Raw genomic sequence first — 15,986 nt, 5'->3', positions numbered from 1 at the left:
TACGCCTAACGCATGGCCCATTTACTAGCAAGTCCTTGTCGTGGAGAATTTGTGTGCTCTGAAACACATCAAGGCAGCTATTTGCTATTTGCCTATTGCTTACAGGTGCCAATGAGGTACTTTAACGCATGCTGAGATTTACATGATCGTATTAGCTTGCAACCCACAGGCATCTCATTGCCATGGGAACAGCTGAGGCGGTGGAAAGGAGGTTACCCATGATTGGCTCGCCACCCTGAAATGCTGCCAGTCATGTTTCTTGAGAGATCTGACCTGATCTTGGTATGAATGAGATTCAAACCCACCATCTGTGTGATGGGATCCAGACATTGCCAGCGGCTCATAGTTTAACCTGTTGAGTTTCGTTGAAGGACTCTTGTAACCGGTATTGGCTGACTTTCCAAGCTATAAGCTACTCATAATTAAAAGTAGTTAAAGGGATCGTTTACCCAAAAATGAAAATTCTGGCTTAATTTACTCAATGTCATTTCAAACCTGTATGACTTAGTTTTTTCTGTGGAACTCAACAGAAGATATTTTGAAAATGTCTTGTGTGTTTTTTGACCATACATTGACAAAAAGTCATGGAGTGTTGTTATTGTTAACTAAAACTAATAGAAATAATTTTATAAAATGAAATAATAAAATAAAATATAAATATTAAATGTAAAATTTAAACTTGAAAAAATTAAATAAAAATAAGGAACATTGCCTTATGGCAACTATCTGAAATAAATAAGTGTAAATTGAAGTACTAAAATGACTAATACTTAATTAAAGCTTAATAGGAATGTTTAAAAAATAACTAATAAAAATTGACAAAAGCACACAACAAAATTACTCAAATTTTAACTAAAATGAGAATGGAAATATATAGTATATAAATAATTAGTGGTTCAATGGATCACAAAACTCATGGTTCAGATCATATAGGTACTTAAAGGGTTAGTTCACCCAAAAGGATCCATTAATATACTAAAAACATGTTAAAATCAGTTCATGTGAGTACAGTGGTTCAATATTAATATTATAAAGCGACGAGAATATTTTTGGTGCGCCAAAAAAAACAAAATAACGACTTATATAGTGATGGCCGATTTCAAAACACTGCTTCATGAAGCTTTGGAGCATTATGAATCTTTTGTGTCGAATCAGCGGTTCAGAGCGCCAAAGTCACATGATTTCAGCAGTTTGGCGGTTTGACACGCGATTCGAATCATGATTCGACACAAAAGATTCATAACGCTCCAAAGCTTCATGAAACAGTGTTTTGAAATCGGCCATCACTATATAAGTCGTTATTTATTTATTTTTTTTGGCGCACCAAAAATGTTCTCGTCGCTTTATAATATTAATATTGAACCACTGTACTCACATGAACTGATTTAAATATGTTTTTAGTACATTAATGGATCTTGAGAGAGGAAATGTCATTGCTGGCTATGCAGGCCTCACAGAGCCATCGGAATGCAGACTCATTATTGGCCGGCTCCAGCGTCAGCATCACACGCATGCGTCATGCTGCTCACGTGAACAGCGTCAGCCAATACTGAGCCGCCGTTCTGACGTAGAACCTGGAAGTGCTGAACGTAAACTCTGTACGAGAATGACACAGAAGAGAAGATATTGTTGAATAAAGTTGTTATTTTTGTTTTGTTTTTGCACACAAAAAGTATTCTCGTCACTTCATAAAATTAAGGTTGAACCACTGCAGTCACGTTGACTTTTTTAACGATGTCTTTAGTACCTTTCTGGACCTTGGCCACGTTCACACAGTAGCAGAATACGGTTGTCAGTCCTGTATTTGAGTCCTTAATACGTTACATTCACACACAGTATGGTGTGGTTTACATAAGTGACAACCGCATTCTATAACCGAACTCACTCCCGTAAATTTTCAGGACTCACAACCGCGTTCTCGGAACATTCGCGCTGTGTGAACGGAACAGGTAGTTGTCTGTCACGTCATACAGTACGAGAGAGCCACAGCAAAGGACGTGAGACGCAAGTGCAGCGGTTAAAGACTCCGGCTAGCGCGTGTTTACTTTGATGCTGCTGTCGGTTAATGAAGTTTTGATGGATGAACTTGCGGTTCAAATGGTATCTTGTCATGTCAAAAGTGATGAGACTTTTCAGTTTTATGGACGTCGCCATCTTTAATATTATATTGGTCACTGTCGTTGTGGTTACTAGTAAGAGAATACAGGCTTGACTCTCGTTGCACGTTCAGACAGGCAGTGTTCGAGAAGCTACTGTAAATTGCTGTGTGAACGGGACATTTCGAGACACACCTGTAAGTAAATGTGGTTATAAATCCCAAAAACTGACTGTGTGAACGTAGCCCTTGAAAGTGGTGGTTAAATTGCTGTCTATGGATGAGTCAGAGAGCTCTTGGATTTCATCAAAAATATCTTAATTTGTGTTCTGAAGATGAACTAATGGTTTTACGGGTGTAGAACGACATGAGGGTGAGTAATAAATGACAGAATTTTCATTTTTGGGTGAACTAACCCTTTAAAGTACTTAAAGTGTGCTTTAAGTAATAAATTCCACTCAAAGTACTCAAGTGTGTAAATAAATTCCATGTATTACTTAAAAAATTATTTAAAAAAAATAATAACAATAGCATAAAAGAAAAGAGAACTCATATGCAATTAGAAAGACAATTGACAATAAAAATTTCTTCACAGTATGAAGATGCAGTGCAAGTGTCAAGTGGTGATAAAGTGTTTGTGTAAAGTCAAGTGTTTAAATTGTTCATGACTATCAGTCTGTATTAGTATGGTGAAGTGTATATAAGTCCAGCAGATAAAGTGCAGAGTTCCATGTATCTGGCTGACTTTATCTTGATCATTCAAGTGGGATTGGCAGTGGGTGATTGACTATTTATTAGTCTAAGGGCCTGGGGATATAAACTGTTCCAGAGTCTGGAAGTTGTGGCCGCAGTGCTCCGGTACCGGACTTCATGAGGGTGAAGAAATTGTGGGTGGGGTCACTGATAATGTTGCAAGGCCATTTGCAGGTCCTTTTATTGTCGATGTCCTGCAGTGAGGGGGGATCTGTCCCTGTGATTTTCTGGGCCAGCTTTGGTGGTTTGGCAACAGCACAGCACATGACAAAAAGGCATTACAGAGGGTGATAAAGCTGGCCCAGAAAATCACAGGGACAGATCTCCCCTCACCTCCCTCATGATTTCCTAACCCTCAGTTTCATGCAACTGGCATAAAATCACCTGCTGGACTTTCATACACCTCATACTAGATCAGACTGATCATCATGAACAATTGAAACACTTGACATTACACAGACACTTTATCATCACTTGACACTTTTTTGTCACTTTATTGTCACTTGAACTGCATCTTTATACTGTGAAGAAATTTTTATTGTCAATTGTTTTTGTAATTGCACCTGAGTTCTCTTTTCTTTCATTAAAGTCTTTTTTATGCTATTGTTATTTATTTTTATTATTTTTTTCTGGTTTGTACATTACTGTATATTCTATATTTTTTATGTTATTTGTGTCCTGGTAAGTTATATGTTTGTTTCCCTTCTACCTCGTCTTTCATGTGAGGAGTAAACAAAGTAAGAATTTCATTGTACAAGTACATACGACAATAAAGATCTTGAATCTATTTGTTCTTATTACTGCTCACTTGCATGTTTGAATTTTATTAGTTAGACTAGTAGTTTTTCCTGTGGTATCAGAGTACTTAAATTGTGCTTTAAGTAATAAATGGAATTTATTTACACACTTGAGTACTTTGAGTGGAATTTATTAAGTACTTTAAGTACCTATATGATCCAAACCATGAGTTTTGTGATCCATTGAACCACTAATTATTTATATACTATTATAGTATAAGTCACAAATACAATAAGGTTTAACTGTAGTATTCATGGTAATAATTAGACCTAAATGTGAAATAACACTATAGTGTTCACTGTATAAATGAAATATAGATTAATCTTTGTTAAAACTGTTTTTTTTGTTTTGTTTTTTTTTACTTTTCTTTTAACAAACACAAAACAAAATAATAACATAAATTGCCCGACACACAACAAAGATAAACACAAAAGTATACATAAAATAATAACAACAAGGCATTGTACTATGAACAGAAATGTGCAACAGGACCAACAGACAACAAGGAGAAAGCAGAAGACAAATAAGAACCTCTGGAGACACTATATCATACCAAACCTCAGAATATCACAAATAGAGGCATTTATGCTGTCCAAATATGGTGCCCAAATGCGAATAAAAGTATCAGTTGTAGAGTGAATAAAACATGTTAGAAGTTCCAGAGGAATAGTCTCTCTAATAACTGAATGCCATCCCTTTATAGAGGGAGGTTTATCGCTGATCCACGACATTAGTAAATTCTTCTAGGCAGCAAAAGTTAACAGGCTAAAAAGACATCTTTTATGCTTATTAGAAATAAGCTTACATGGAAAACCCAGGAGGGAGACAAAGGGTCAGGATCCAAGGCCAAACCTAAGATGTTATTCAATTGAGCTACGATTCTGGACCAGTAGGTCTGGATCACATGACAATCCCATACACAGTGAATATAATCTATGTCGGATTGTTGTTTGGTTAATATTAATGACACAGACAGCAGCAGGTATATATAGGTTACTGTCACTTTAAGACTTAATGCATGGATCCAATATAATGATACACATCCGATTTCTTTCTCAACTGTTTGTTCACTTAAGACATAACAGACTGTGTTCATGAGACTACTTGCAGAGACAGGTATTTTGACATAATTTTGTGTGTATGTGTCGCTCCTCTCTGTGTGTGTGTGTGCACACGCTTCGTGTGTGTGCGGCTGTGCACCCAGATAACAGCGTGCGAGTAACAAATTTATTTCTCTTTTGCCTCTTCTTGCGCTGGAATGGTTTAAAATCGCTTGAATGTGTAAACTGGCAAGACAAAACACCTGCAAATGATAAACTTACACTCTATGTGCTGAACCATGTGCGTTACGGATCACGGATCAACTACGATCCATTTAACCCCTATAAAGAATACTAAAATAACACTGATCCTGTGATGTTTGGACCACAATATACTTCAGAATATCTTTTTTTTTTCCACAGAAGAAAGTTTACAGTCATAAAAATTCTTATCAACTCACCCAAAAGACATGATATGCTGACAGTCAGTGAGGATCACACAATCAGATTATTTTAAACCAATGAATATACTTCTGACAGAGGAAGAGAGAAAAACAGACCAAAAGCAGGAGCAGGATAAAAGGAGAAATGTGTAATTGTAAGAATGGAAGAGCTACTTGCTCTCCGACTTGTCTCTGTGTGGGCTTCCCAAGCAATGCTGTGTGAAAGTGTGTGTGGCGTCTCTTCTACTGTATTTTTAGTGCATTACTTTTTCATGCTGGCATTGACTCTGATGCTGAGAGAGTGAAAGAGACGGTATGCGTGCATGTTGTCGTCTCTGTCAGCACTCTGCCATCTCATGGGTGTATTTGGAATAATGTATAAGATCTTTTTCATGTTCTGAAGTGTGTTTGCTTACCACCAAGAGTGCATCAACACGCATACACACACACACAGGAGACCTGCAGCTTGAGACTCTAAGAATCAAATTGTGGTTTTATTACACAGTGCTTTTGGAGGGTCAAACTAGGATTATACTCTTGACCAGTAGAAGATCTCCTGAGGTCTTCTGTGTGGGTGTTTAGCAGGGAGATGTTTCCTTCCAGTCCTCTGAGCAGCTACTCACAATATAATGCCTTGATCTGAAGATTTTTAGTTTATTTCCCTCATTATTAAACATGTAAGCATGCGGTGGACAAATTACACAAATCAAGTACTTGAGTAAGAGTACAGATACCCTAATAAAATTTTACTTCAGTAATAGTATTAAGCACTCCTTTTAAATTTTGCTTGAGTAAAAGTACAAAAGTACTTTTAATGTACTAGATACACAGATATAGCTTTTAGGTTACAGCTCAGTCTGGCATCATTATGAATTATTATGAATTTTCAAGTAGTCAGCACTAGTCAATAAGGAAGATTATTCAGACACTTAAAAAACCGTTCTGTTTTATTTTATTACCAAAACTTGCCATACACTGATAGCTACCCTACTGATAATTACTGATAATTTAAGTGTGCAAAGAAGTGAAAATAAAAAACTATACCATATAGTATATAGAAATAAGGAAAAACAAAATGTATGTAAATGTATGTTGATGAATATAAACATACAATATAAAAACAGATGTCACAGAAGAATGTGTTTAAATGTGCTTAAAGAAAATGTTTAAAGCTGCAGTCCGTAAGTTTTGCCTCTTTGTCGCCATCTCTGTTCGAAACCTGCAATTGCAGTTATTTGCCTAATTATCATCTTTTACGTAGCGCAGATGAATCTGTTTGCTGTCAGTCACCACATCAGTGGATACTGTACTTCGGAACTACAGATTGTAGTCTTAGAAGTATTCCAAAATAAAAATTTTCACTGGAAAATGTCATCTGAACAAGTGACAAATCTGACACTTTTGTTCTGACCAACTGAGAAAAAAAAACATTAATAAATCATGCTGCCAATGGTGATTAAATCTAACGATCACTTAGCTTGGATCACGTCAAACCATGCAAATTATTATTATTGTTATACTTTGTTCTCAAATTGTTAATGTTAACAACATCAGCATTGCGTGACTACATGTATTTAGTGTGTATTAACGTTACCTGTCAATTTCAATTTCTGTACAGTCTAATCTCTAATTGTCCATTTGTCATATCAAACAATCCGCCATCAAAATAATAAGTTTAATTATTGCAGCTGCTATGAGAGAAGGCTGTAAAGAATCCGTCACCTGCAGCATCCTCACATGCCATATAGCCTACTAGCTGGGACTCCTCCTTTATGTAAACAGACGTGACTTAATGACACAAAGACGAATCCCGTGGAAACCTACCAGTACCATTCAAATTAGAAAACATTATTACAAGCTTATGTGTGAATCAGGCTAAGGTAAGGAGATAGTTTTGAACACTGGCTGGTTATGTACTTGCTCAAATTTATTTTGGATAATTTTTAACCAAAAAAAGTTACGGACAGCAACTTTAAAGAAGAACACTTTGCAAACATACTAGTTTCATATCATTTGAAACTGCTACGGCAGCAGGAAAGATGCATGGGCATTATTTTGCGTTGTTTTAATGTTATGTTTAGTTTTTACATAAAACCTAACCCGTTCAGACAGTAATATTTTTTTTTTATTGAACTCTTGAACTTTTACAGCAGATTTAGTTCACAAACAACTGATAGTCATTACCTGAATATGATTTTCATTTTCAATAATAAATTCTAAAATTCGGCATTAGTAACTTACTTTTCTTTTTTTTTTTTTGGTGCATTTTGAGTCAGACCTGTACGAAGCCCTGCACATGACATGCAAGAAAAAAAATTTAATCGTGCGCACGATTTACTAATTTGTTCCCTCGATTCCCTCGATTAAATAGAGGAAACGAATGAGTAAATCGTGCGCACGATTTAGCCTAATATTTTTTTCCTGCATGTCATGTCCGGGGCTCCATAGACTTGTGAATTCAGTGAATCATTAACCGGAGACTCACTCTGACCGGATATTTTGAATCAGTGAGTTGTTGGCTGCAACCAAAATCTTAAAAACACTGCCTTCGGTGGATGCAAGGTAGGAAGGCATCGGATCGGAATTCACTAATGGATCGTTCAGTGTGATTTGTAAACCAGTTTAACAGGTTAATTGAAAAGAATCAGCGTCGTAATGGGGAACGTTAACTCCTTCCCCGCCATTGACGGAATTTTCCGTCATTTATGACACAATGATTTTGACACAATGAACACCTCAATTTTCCAGCAATCTGTGTTTTCACTGTTATATGGAGGGGGGCGCTATTACGCATCTTCTGAAAGAGTTCAGAATCTCTAGATCAAAACACTGATGCAGAAGCAGAAACAAGCAATAGAAGCATTGCTTATGCTAAATTTACATGTAAAATAACACGATCATCAAATATTAAACAGCATGTAAATCAATACTGCCTAACATTACCAAAAGAAATGTCGACCCATGAAGAGGTATAAGACTGTGAAGGTTTGGGGTTGCTGGGCTTGATCTACTCCATCTATGTTTTGATCATCATTCTGAATCCGATCCAGACATAGGGCCAGATTTACTAAACAGGGCAAATTGGCTTGAGAGAGCAATTCCAAAAAAGCGCCGATGGGGGTGGAAAGTTCTGCGTGTGATCTACTGACGACATGCAAATTAAAGAACACAGACGCAGCTGTATCATTTCCATAATGACCATCGCAATCTACCAAGAGCAGCGCAAATTAGCGTCTAGTTTAAGACATGCTTTTTTGGGCAGTAAATAATGCCGCAAATACCAGTAAATTGACTAGCGCAAACCTTAGTAAAGCACCTTGTATGATCACTGTGTGTCTTTACTAAATCCTGACAGTAGTTTTTTTTTAATGCCAAAAGAGGGTTTGCGCTGACGCAAGCTGTTAGTAAATCTGGCCTTTAGTCTTTGACAAAAAGACTAAAGGCCAGAGCTTTTTGTTCAACTTGTTGCTTTTTTTATGAAACTTATTCACATTCAAGTGTTGATACGATGAATGCATGAAGCTGGTTTATATATATATATATATATATATATATATATATATATAGTTTCTTTGTTTAAAAGCAGAGGCTCTGTTCTTTCTCTTGATGTATTGCACGTTCAGATACAGGATTTAGTTAAATAATGCTGTCAGTTTAACGTGTAGTTATGTAGTTATATATATATAAAAAAAAGTCATTAAAAATTAATGCAATTAATCATGCCTGCTGTCTCATATTTAAAACATCAGAACAATTTTTGCTTTGAGTATCACCTTTGTGCTTTTTGAAAGACTGCAGTCATCGCAGCTCCAGCTGACTACTGTAGATTTAAAGCATGTTTTTGTGGAAACTGTGATACTTTTTTCAGTATAATTTGATGAATAGAAAGTTCAAAAATTTAAATTATTATAATTATATATTAAGTTATAAATGCTTTTACTGTCATTTTTGATCAATTTAATGTGTCCTAGCTAAATAAAAGTATTAATTTCTTTAAAAAACCCTACAGTATTCATAATATATATAGTTTTTACTGTATATCTTTTAAATTTGTATTGATATGAAACCACCAAAATAAGTTTCCTGCAAGTTTGCAGGTTGGAGGTTTTTCAGTCAAGAGGTCAATCTGTGAAGCTTAGACCCTGTTTTTGTCAAATGTCTTTTGGTTGAACTTTACTAAGCAGCGAAAGATAAAAATTCTGTGTAAATGCTTGTGTATTTGCATGTATATGAATTTAGCCGTCGTAGTGAAACAGCAGTAACTTCATGTCAACTGCATGTGATGCTCTCTATTCTTTGATGTTAATGTTGTGTGATAGTTTGGTTGTTTTGCAGTAAATAAACCTGTGGTCCAGTGGATGAGATTCAGTTTCTCTGATGAGCAGATACAAACTCTCGCCTGGCCCCAAAACGCACACACATCCGAGCTTTGTTTGATTTTTATGAGCATGATTTCAGACTCATAAAAATATTCCTGTCCCACGCGTTCCAGGGTGTTGCTATGGTAACAGGTGCTGACTTCATGTGCAGGGATAAGACGGATCTTTAGCTTCAGACACTCAGCGGCTATTCGGATATAATGCTACACAGCGCCACCTCAGACACATACTCTTGGAGGAGCAGCTTGTTTCAAAGCTTTTAAATGTTGTTGTTTGGGATTATTTGCTGATGCCTGTCCTGTAAGTGTGAGGGACATGTTTTAGTGTCTTAAAAGTATTTGCTAAAGATGAAGAGAGGTTACAACCCATCAGCACAGATAATATTGTTTGTCTGTCTGTGTGTGTGTGTGTGGTAGTGTGTCTGTAGTAAATTAGAGTTATGCCAGACTATCACCCACAACCTGCTGTGACTAATTTTCCCCACATCTTCTAACTTATCAATAGTGGGTTTCACAAAACACACACACACAGTCTAAATCACATCAGTCTAAATCTAATCATCTAAAATCAATTGGCTTGCTACTTCCAGAACTTCTTCTCAATTGCAGGCACACACACACACACACACACACACACACACACACACACACACACAGACACACACAAGACTAAGGGATAATTCACACAAAATAAAAATTCTTTAAAAAGATGTTTTGAGAAATGTCTCAATGTGTTTATCTGTCCATACAATGGAAGTCAGTGGTAACCAAAACTGCTTGATTCCCAACATTCTTCAAAATATCATCTTTTGTGTTCGGATTTGGTTTAAAACAACATGAGGGTGAGTAAATGATGACCGTATTTAAAGGGTTAGTTCACCCAAAAATGAAATTAATTACTCATTAATTACTCACTCTCATGTCGTTCCACACCCGCAAGACCTTCGTTCATCTTCAGAACACAAATTAAGATATTTCTAATGAAATCTGAGAGCTTTCTGTCCCTCCATAGACAGCTACGCAACTACCACTTTCAAGCCCCAGAAAGGTAGTAAAGACATCATTAAAGGAATCCATGTGATGTGACGCCAGTGGTTTAACCTCAATTTTATTAAGCGACGCGAATGCTTTGTGCAAAAAAGCATAATTTACCTCTTTATTTACAGAACAGTAATCTCCAAGACGCGTTCACGCTACAATGTCTGCTCTTGCATCAACACAACATGTGTGCGTTGTGGTGCTCTCATGAACGCACGTTGGAGTTTTTTTTTTTTTTTGTTTTTGTGCAAACAAAGCACTTCAAACAAAGCATGTCGCTTCATAAAATTGAAGTTAAACCAATTGGGTCACATGGAGTACTTTTATGATGTCTTTCCTATCTTTCTGGGGCTTGAAAGTGGTAGTTGCGTAGGCTGTCAGTGGAGGGACAGAAAGCTCTCAGATTTGATCAAAAAGATCTTCATTTGTGTTCTGAAGATGAACGAAAGTCTTACGGGTGTGGAACGACACGAGGGTGAGTAATTAATGACAGAATTTTCATTTTTGGGTGAACTAACCCTTTAACATCAAATCAAATCACATCAAAATTTATTTACAAAGCATCTTAAAAAACACAGTGTACCAAAGTGCTGTACAATTTCAAAGGGATTAGATAAAACACAATAAAATACAAGGAAACAAGTAATACAATATAAAACACATAGGGGGAAAGAAATAATACCATAAACAAGAGAAAGATGATAATAATAATAATATAATAAAAATAATATAAACAACCAAAACTAATGGTCCTTACAAAGTAGAAAAGGCCTTATCAAACTGATATGTCTTAAGATGAGTTTTAAACATGTTTACAGAGGTAGACGATCTGATAGACATCGGTAAACCATTCCACAACTTTGGAGCAGCAACTGAGGATGCGCTGTATCCTTTACTTTTTAAGCATGACTGAGGAATTTGAAGGAGCAGCTGATTTTGGGGACTTGTTTCAACATTAGATCAGTTTCATAAAATCACATAATTAAATTAATCTTGTATGTTTAAAATTTGTGTTTTCCTACTCAATTCACACAGTAGAACAAAGGTCATGTGACTACAGGCACCTTCCAATTCCTCTTTTCTTCTCTTCCTCCATTTTTTGTTTTGTTTTTTTGTATACTTATATGGTAGTGTAGACAGAGAGGAGGGGATGGTTTGTAAGAGAGAGAGAGAGAGTAGGGGGCAGCTCAAGGCTTCAGGCAGGGCTCTTTTGCTTTACAAAACAGTTTTTCCTCATTAGGCCTTCTGTTTCTACACTGTGCTGTTTACTTACAGCCCACTGCATATGTGTGAGTGTGAGAGTGTTTGATTTACTTACTATAATCAGGTCTGGCTTGATGGCTCTTGCATAGTCCACTTATGTTCATGCATTCCTCTTGCAACATCTTTTGGGTTTATGAGTTTTGGGAGTTTGATCATGCAGCCTAGTTAAACTGCTTCCTGAATATTAGTTGCAGGAATCATAAGATATTTAATGATTCTGGTTACTTAACGGTTCTTTTTAGTCAAGCGGTTCTTTAATTTGGAGGAAGGAAAAATTAAGATTACATTCAGACTTTGACCAGTTAAGTTCTCTCTCTCCCTTAGAGACTGCTTATATTTGCCGGGATACCAAAGTTTGACTAAATTATCCGAAAAATGCTGTATATATGTTTACGTATGCATATACATTACATGTACATTTTATAGCTCTATACATACTGTATATCAAACACACACTACTCTTCAAAAGTTTGTGGTCAGTAGGAATTTTTTTAATGTATTTGAAAGAGTCTCTTATGCTCACCAAGGCTGCCTTTATTTGATCAAAAACACAGTAATATTATTACAATTAAAAATGTAATTGTTTTCTATTTTAATATTTTTTAAAATGTCATTTATTACTCTGATTGCAGTGCTGAATTTTCAGCATCATTTACTCCAGTCTTCAGTGTCACTTGATCCTTCAGAAATTTTTTCTAATATACTGATTTATCTGGTGCTCAAGAAACATTTCTTTTTATCAATGTTTAAAATAGTTTTGCCACCTAATATTTTTAAAAACAGTGATACATTTTTTTCAGGATGAAATACAAAGTTAAAAAGAACAGCTTTTTTTTTTAAATAGAAATATTTTTGTAACATTATAAATGTCACTTTTGATGTAATGCATGCTTGCTGAATAAAAGTATTAATAATAAAAGTATTATTTTTTTTAAAAATCTTACTGACAGCAAACTATTCAACGGTAATATATCTGAGTTTATTTTTATTTCTCCTAAAAAATTTGATAAGTAACATAAGATATAGTTGATACTTAAATGAGACATCCATTATCAGTTATCAAAGATCAACCCCTGAGCAATACAGATTTCCTCTGGGTGTGTTCCTGTGTTAGAGAGAGCAAATGAACTGCACATACCACCTCCATCTCCATGTGGATTCACCAGAGCTGCTCCCACACACTCCCACATGCACACTGTCATCTCCACTGGTGCAGTGGGATAAAAATGTAATGAAATAATCTGTGTCCATATTAGTTAATTATTCCCAGCTCTCTGGGTAAAACCTGCATACATTTCATTTCCAGAACAGACACAGTACTCTGTTACACAACCTAGTGAGCTGCCTCGCTGCCTACTGCCTTGTGCCTACATTGGCAGCATTCTAACCATCATGTAACCTCTTAGTTAAAAGGATAGTTCACCCCAGACTGGATAATCTGTCGTAATTTACTCACCTTTATGCCGTTCTAAACCTGTAGGATTTGCTTTCTTCTGCACATCAGAAGTTCTTCAAAAGTTCTTTATTTTGTGTTCCACAGAAAAAAAATTAAAAGTCATAAATTTTGGAATGAAATGAGGGTGAGTATTTGATGACATAATTTCCATTTTTGGGTGAACTATCCCTTTATCTGGTTTGTGATATTCTACATAGGCAGCAATTCTGTGTGCCACACACATACTATAGCACTCCTTACATTAAAAGCTCAATTTATTTTAATAGAGACTGGCGTTAACATGTTGCTAATCTAACAGCAGTCTACTCTATAAATAAATACACAAAAATTGGATGAAAAAAAAATACTTTTATTAATAACCTACACCATTTTATCAGTTATTTTCAGTATTTATCTAACTTCCACCATCTTGGTAGGGCTGTGACGGTGGCAATTTTTTACTACCGCGGTGGGAAATCGCCAACAACCGCTGGTGTTGCGGTGGTGGGGTCCGGGTTGGTTTTATATCAGAGGTTCCGTTAGACTTGCGTTTTGCCGTCATTTTGATGGCCAGGATGCATTTATTTATATTATGAAAAGAAAGTTGCTCAAAGACTGCGTCACTTTTCATCTTGAACACTTGTCGAGGATCGTGAGTGAATGCGATCATCCTTTCCTCTTTACTACTGTACAGAACGAAATAAACATAAATGAAAATCAAAAAATATGTTGGAAGATACAGTAGCTTACCGAAATCTGTATCACGTAATTTCAATCAGTGTTGCAAACAATGTCACGTAACATTATACCTCAGAAAAGCCAGTCGTTGACAATAAACTTACAAAAAATAAAAACTTAAAAATAACAAAACGAACTATTTAAAACAAAACGAACTGGATTAGAAACTTAATTATGTAAGTAAGTATAAGTTTTATATCTTTATTTTTATAAAATAAACTGGGTGCTCGCCTGTGTGTATAGTTTTCATTTTATTCTGGAGACTGAACTCGCGCTCTGCTGCCACACTGGAGCGCACTCACCACCAACTGGACAGGAGTGGGAATTACAGTTACAAGCAAAATCAGCCTCAGTAATCTGTCAAAATGACGGACGGGCTACAGATTTTTTCCGTCATTACTAAAAAAATTCCGTAAATGACGGAAAATTTTCGGTTAACGCGACCTTTGAAATTATATATATATTTACCTCACACTACCGCCGGCGACACTCCACGACCGCGGTGGCGCGGTTGTCATGCCTGCCGTCCCAGCCCTACATCTTGGCGTTATTTTCCACTGAGGGTGAACCAGTTGCTTTGCCAATATTTGGGTCAATGACGTGATGCTAATTTTTTTTTGTGTCCATATGGTTTAGTTAAAATTAAAAGGGTTAAAATTTCAAATTAAACTTGCATACATTCTCTTTTTTGAGGAACTTTGAGTCTTAAATTTCTGGTTTTAATTCATTTTGAGAGAATATTTGGGGGATGATTGCAAAAATGTCAATGTGGTGTAAAGAGCCATTTTGTTAAAATTGTGCAAGAAGACCATGGGTGCTTCTCAATATTCCTCCTCTTTTCCTCGCTCCGCTGTCCTCCATCCTATGACCCGGAAACCGATCAAGCTCAGCCATCTTGTACGACATCTCAATTTTCTAATTGCACCACGAGGAGGCGAGGATCGAGGAGTGAGGAAGCTTCCTGAGGAGTCATGAGCGAGAAGTCTTTATTGCCGAGAAACCTGATGCACGTATACATTTCTCCTCCCCTTTAACATCTGTCATAATAATTTAAATGTATGCTTTACTTCAGCAGTTTAAATAAACTTTACATCTCACATATTTCAACGGGGCATCTTGCGTTATTAATATTTATTATGTATGTTTTAAATAACCAAACTTTAACAACATGAGGGCAGATCCCTTAAGCACAGCTGATGACGCTTTGAAGTGACGCTCGAGTGATCAGGAACATTCCAATATACAAATAACATTTCCTTCGATTCCTTCATCCTCGTTTTCATTCCTTGCATCCTCCCCTCACATCCTACGGGGGTGGAACTGAGACACAAGGAAAGGAAACGAGGATGCACAAAAAGAAATGAGAAGCACCCCATGTGACATGAGTATTAACTTTTTTAAATATTCCCACCAAGGCCATGTGCTTACATTGGTGTCCATGATAATGCCTGTCAAATTTGATTTTAAATTGAAATGTCAAATGGTGTAACCGGTTACACTAGGGGTCTCCAAACTCGGTCCTGGAGGGCCACTGTCCTGCAGAGTTTAGCTCCAACTTGCCTCAACACGCCTGCCTGGAAGTTTCTAGAATGCCTAATTAGACCTTGATAAGCTGGTTCAGGTGTGTTTAATTGGGGTTGGAGCTAATCTCTGTAGGACAGTGGCCCTCCAGGACCGAGTCTGGAGACCCCTGGGTTATACCATTTGACTTCTATTACAAGCCTTTCTTTTAGGGGCCAGTTTAGCCAAATATCCCTAGTTTATGATGCTGATTAAAGATGTAATATAAACTATCCTACTATTTGAAACTATTTTCAAGTGTGTTTTTTTTTATTGAGAATATCACCTTTTTTAAACATTTGGTACAAAGTTTTTACGGTTACACCACATTGAAATTTTTGCAATCATCCTCCAAATATTCTCTCAAAATGAATTAAAAACAGAAAATTTTGACTTGTTCCTCAAAAAAGAGAATATATGCAAGTAATTTGCAAATTTATTTTGA

The 15,986-nt window shown here is 36.3% G+C and overlaps 1 protein-coding gene across 3 annotated transcripts in view; it reads left to right on the top strand.

Annotated features, from left to right (window-relative positions):
• Positions 1–15,986, top strand: part of slc8a3 (solute carrier family 8 member 3) — a 63,705-nt gene that overhangs the window by 2,749 nt on the left and 44,970 nt on the right. The gene's annotated exons all lie outside the window — the stretch shown is intronic.

The sequence above is a fragment of the Ctenopharyngodon idella genome, chromosome 13 (genome assembly GCF_019924925.1).
Source record: "Ctenopharyngodon idella isolate HZGC_01 chromosome 13, HZGC01, whole genome shotgun sequence".
Lineage (NCBI taxonomy): Eukaryota > Metazoa > Chordata > Actinopteri > Cypriniformes > Xenocyprididae > Ctenopharyngodon > Ctenopharyngodon idella.
This window is presented reverse-complemented; position numbering and strand designations above follow the sequence as displayed.